Genomic DNA, 6000 nt, shown 5'->3' with positions numbered 1-6000 from the left:
TTCCTCCGCGAAATCATCTCTCAATTGATGTTCGCTACGGTTGCATAGAACCGCAAGAACCCCGTACCACCAGCCTGAAGTGCAAATTGCTGAATCATCGTAACTGTGGCATCATCATGGACCTCCGTAATGTCATATGTAACACAATTGCCTATTACATACGGATATCTATACACCACCGTTTGAATATACTGGTTTCCTGTTATATTCAAAGCGCTCTCAATCGACACACGTAACTCATCAAATGTCGATATATTTGCCATCCCGAACATGGTAGATTGTCCGCCTTCGTAATCAATTCCATATTCGGTTCGTACTATTGTGCCTCCCAGCACAATCGCAAAAATGTAGACGACATTCCGAGATTTAAATAAATTAGAAATTATTTCTAAACTACAATTTCCTAAATATTGTCCCATATACGTTATCAAATTAACATTCTCACTATCAATATATCAAATGAAATAAATGTCTTAGTATAAGCCTAAGGGCCGTGCTAGAAGGGCGAAATCGTCATTTTGGGAGACAATTTGGGAGACAATTTGCCGGAAGGGCAAAATCATCATTTTCAAAATTCGTCGGCCAAAATGCCGTCAATCGTCCATGGCCGATTGATTGTGGCCATTTCCTAATTTTTGAGATTTTTTGAATTTTTGGGAGACAATTTGCCGGAAGGGCAAAATCGTCATTTTTCAAAATTCGTAGGCCAAAATGCCGTCAATCGTCCATGGCCGTGATGTGGCCATTTCCTAATTTTTGAGATTTTTTGAATTTTTGGGAGACAATTTGCCGGAAGGGCAAAATCGTCATTTTCAAAATTCGTAGGCCAAAATGCCGTCAATCGTCCATGGCCGATGGGTGTGGCCATTTCCTAATTTTTGAGATTTTTTTGAATTTTTGGGAGACAATTTGCCGGAAGGGCAAAATCGTCATTTTCAAAATTCGTCGGCCAAAATGCCGTCAATCGTCCATGGCCGATTGATTGTGGCCATTTCCTAATTTTGAGATTTTTTGAATTTTTGGGAGACAATTTGCCGGAAGGGCAAAATCGTCATTTTCAAAATTCATTGGCCAAAATGCCGTCAATCGTCCATGGCCGTTGATTGTGGCCATTTCCTAATTTTTGAGATTTTTTTGAATTTTTGGGAGACAATTTGCCGGAAGGGCAAAATCGTCATTTTTCAAAATTGTAGGCCAAAATGCCGTCAATCGTCCATACCGATTGATTGTGGTCATTTCCTAATTTTGAGATTTTTTTGAATTTTTTGGGAGACAATTTGCCGAATGGCAAAATCGTCATTTTTCAAAATTCGTCGGCCAAAATGCCGTCAATCGTCCATGGCGATTGATTGTGGCCATTTCCTAATTTTGAGATTTTTTTGAATTTTTGGGAGACAATTTGCCGGAAGGGCAAAATCGTCATTTTCAAAATTTGTCGGCCAAAATGCCGTCAATCGTCCATGGCCGATTGATTGTGGCCATTTCCTAATTTTTAAGATTTTTTTTGAATTTTTTGGGAGACAATTTGCCGGAAGGGCAAAATCGTCATTTTTCAAAATTCGTTGGCCAAAATGCCGTCAATCGTCCATGGCCGATTGATTGTGTTCATTTCCTAATTTTTGAGATTTTTTTAATTTTATGGGAGACAATTTGCCGAAAGGCAAAATCGTCATTTTCAAAATTCCTCGGCCAAAATGCCGTCAATCGTCCATGGCAAGTTGATTGTGGCCATTTCCTAATTTTTGAGATTTTTTTTTTAATTTTATGGGAGACAATTTGCCGGAAGAGCAAAATCGTCATTTTTTTAAATCACCGGCCAAAATAATCTATGGCCACTTCATTGTGGCTATTTTCCCATTTTCTCAAATTTCTTAATATTTTTTTCCTTCATTTTTTTAAAGTCTTTATGATTTTTCTTTATTTTTAATCCATTTTGTATTTTGTAATTTTCTATTATCCGAATTTTGAAATTATTAAAAAATTTTTTCGGACCGGGTCAAATCCCGCCCCCCTCGATTCGAAAAAAAAATTTCGGATCGGCACCTAGACTACCGAGCATACCCCTAAAAGGTAATTAAGTTTTTTTTCCCCTTATTTGGTAAATAAAATTTTTTTATGCAATCTTGAAAAAGCCCCAAAAAAGCCAATCTCTAACTATGTAATCTGTCCAAAAAATCATTTCACACTCCTAATTTTCTTTTTAAAATTTGAAAATCGTCAAAATAAATATGTGGACGTAGTTGCAAAAATGAGTCCTCAAAATTTGTTCTTATGAGATTATGGTCATTTTTTTATTTACCACAAATCGTAAACATTACAACTATTCGGTCTACAAATAATAATTAAATAAATAAAACAATACTTACGAAACCGCAAAAAATAACTATAACAAGGTTTACCTCAAACTAGTAAGAAGGTCGGCTTTGCTTTTCTCTCGACTTCGCAAAAATAAAAAAGTCTCAATTTAATTTAAACATGACAAAAATATTTGCAATAAAATAAAACCTAATATCAATAAAGGCACCGAGGAGAGGGATATGAGAAAATCTTCGTGAGCTATATAGAAGAAAACAAGAAATGACGTCTTAGAGAATCTGATTAAAACTTGGTCGGGATATTAAGAACAAATCTCGTCAAGTTAATCAAAGCGAGGAAGGGCTCCAGACTCCACACTGCTCACTTAATATCCGATCACTTAAAATCGAGATTCAGTGAAGGAGGCTTCAACAAAGAGGATGAGGTTTTGTGGAGAGGTGAAATGCAGTGCAAAGTTGAGCTTACGTGGAGAGGCGAAATGCGGAGGAGAGATGAGCTTCGAGAGGAGGCGATTTGTAGAAAGAGATGAGTTTCGAGAGGCGAAACGCAAAAATGCAAAGGAGCGATGAACTTCCTTGGAGGAGCGAAATGCAGAGAATGAAGCTTCGTGTGGATGAGCTTACGTGTGGATGAGCTTATCAACGGAGAGCCTTCGGCTTTGCCAAGCGAGCCAAGGCTCGTAGCACTCGTGAAAGGTCACGTCGTGCCGCCCGATTAAAGGCGCGGGTGTCATAGGGGCCCCTACCCGCTCGAAGATTAGTGCCGAGCGGGTAGGGGCCGGCATGCGAGAGAGCAGATCTGCTCTCTGCCATCTTTTGCTCGGCACCGTGAGTGCCGAGCAAGACCCATGAGAGAGAGCAGAATCTGCTCTCTCTCTCCAAGTGCTCGCACGCTTTAGTGGAGAGAGAGGCGAAAGCGAAAGCGAATTCTGCTATGCACTAATGTAGAGCAGAATTCTGCCTGCACGCACACTTTAGTGCGAGTTGAATTTCTGCCTGCACTAAAGCGTGCAGAAAAAAAAAAAAAATGAGACACGGTGCGAGAGAGAGCGGTTTGCTCTCTCGTTTCCTTCTTGCTCGGCCTTGAGTGCCGAGCAAGGCAGTGCTCGGCACTTATAGTGCCGGCGGCCACTCTCGGCGGTTAAAGCGCCAAGCGGGCCGCTCGGCGTTATGACCGCCAGCGGACCCCTAAACGGCAAATATCTTTTCTCTCCCCTAAAATGGTAAATAAATTTTTTTTTGTATGCAATTTGAAAAAAAGCCCACCTATGACAATAGGGTGGTGTCTTCCAACGTTGTTAGAAATCGAAAAAATGGAATGCTCATTACGGCACGATGCTTTGCATGGGAGGCCTCACTCTGGCCGTCGAGTCCCGTCGCGCACTTTTCAAGAAATTGAGGAGGTGATCTGCCCTTGAACTTGCCAAGCAAACAAGTTACAAGTTCGTGTATGTATGCGACTTTCATCCATATGAAACTTCAATGGTTTATCATCTGCATTCATCCATCCTGTCTTTCTGATTCACGTAAAATTTTCACCGACCGCTCGCTATCGTTTCCACCGTTTCTTCTTGAATACAATTATTTTTAACTCATCTACAAGCGGAGGATCTCGGCTTGCATCATGATACAATTGAAGAAGACACCTACTTTGGCAAGTCCTAGCTACTTATCGAGTGTACGTGCGCAATAACCAATCGATTTCTTTTTCTCCTCTTAGTTATTGTTATGATGTTGCTGCAAATTTGATTCCAAATACTGGGTAACCGAAGCGACGATCATAAAGCGAAAACAGCGATGAAGTCGTAAAATGGAGAAACGCATATGAGGTCATGTGGCTCTTTTGTTTGCCCTCCCTGGTATGGGGTTTGTATTGAGATGTGGTTGGCTTGCATTGCATTTGCTTTTTGAACAATAAAATGTAGCTTATTTATGGACAAAAAAAAAATTATGTGGGTCTATAAAATCTTGTACACATATAGCATGGTTGATGCATGCATTCCAACTCACTATATATCTGAATTAACTAAATGGACTTTGCTAGGATATCAGATTCTAGCAACTGGGAGAGTAATAACATATTGTAGGTCACAAATTCTTGAATGCGTAAACTTTACAATAATTTCTAGTTATTTATTAATTATTTTTGTGGCCTAGAACATGATGTTAATCTCATAATAAATTAAAAATAGTCGCATAATCATTTCTCTAACTAAAAACTCCCGCTTGTTATGATTGGCTTATTTCTTCATATGTAGTAGTACCATATGAAGTGCTCAAAACTCCTTTTCATTATGCAGACCAGGTCGATGTCGCGAGCGCAGCAAAATCCCACTAAGGAGTTAAAAGAGGAGATTACTATCATGTCTTATCGTCAAACACAATCCTAAAAATTACACTCATATGACCCTTCATCATATTTTAGCCCTTGGGTCTCACTGAAGGTGAAAGATTATGTCAAAAACTCATGAAAGAGCCTCTTATCTTCCATAAGATGTCTAGTAATGGCTAAAAGTCTCAACCATCTCCATCCTACTTTGTACGATACTGCTTTTAATCAATCCTTTGACTTGTGAGCACAAACATTTATTGCGCTCGTACCGATTTGTACTTATTTCTACGCATGGGTGACGTACGTATTGTGATTCCCTAATTAGAAACAAGACATAATATCCAAAAAAATCTCCAACTTTTACATTTGCTATAATTATATCAAAAAAAAAAAATGTCTCATAAAAAACTCATAACTTTTACTTTTATCTCAATTATACTAGTCTAATACCCAAAAAAACCCTCAACTTTAGTATATGTCCCAATTATATTCAATTTTTTTTATCTCATAAAAAACTCTCAACTTTTACTTTTATCCCAATTTTACCACCGTCAATCTTCCGTCCATAATCATCGTTAGTTATCTTACGTGGCTCGAGTTTTCTCGCCGAACTTATCAATAAATCTTCGAAATTTGAAAACAATAGGTTTCAAAGACGATGAGGTTTTAAATCATTAGTCCAAATATCTCCATGTCTAGCTATTTTTTGGGCTACTAAGTGCCGAAGAAAATACGAAACGTCTAGTCTTAAGTGGCTCTATATCTCCTATCAATATGTAGGGGAAGCAAATTACAGAAAAGAAGTTCAAGAGTTTTTCATGTCGCCTTTATTGAAGTGTAATTCATTAATAATGTGGAAATGCCACATATGATTAACTAATGGTGATTATAAACGGAAGGCTAACAATGGTAGAATTGGGACAAAAATAACAGTTGGAGGTTTTTTATAAGACAAAAAAAAGAGTTTTGGATATATAATTGAGACATATGCTAAAGTTGAGAGTTTTTTTGGTATTAGGTCCGTAGAATTGGGACAAAAGCAAAAGTTTGGGATAGAATTAGAGCAAATGTAAACGTTGTGGGTTTTTTATGAGACAAAAAAAAATTGATAAAATTGTCACAAATGCTAAAATTGGAGTTCTTTTGAATATTGAGCCCTAGAAACAAGGAAGGAAGTCAGTTTGAAAATATAGCCATTTCTCTACCAGAGGATTATTGTCCAAAAAGTCCTAAACGTTGTGGCGATTTACTAATTTAGTATCAAACCTTTCAAGTGTGGTAACTTAACTCTAAATCTTTTGAAGATTTATCAATTTAGTCTTAACATTTTAGGTTTTTGCCAATTGGTCGAAA

This window comes from Rhodamnia argentea, chromosome 3, assembly GCF_020921035.1.
Source record: "Rhodamnia argentea isolate NSW1041297 chromosome 3, ASM2092103v1, whole genome shotgun sequence".
Classification (NCBI taxonomy): domain Eukaryota; kingdom Viridiplantae; phylum Streptophyta; class Magnoliopsida; order Myrtales; family Myrtaceae; genus Rhodamnia; species Rhodamnia argentea.
The sequence above is the reverse complement of the archived record's forward strand: the minus strand, read 5'-3'. Positions refer to the sequence as shown.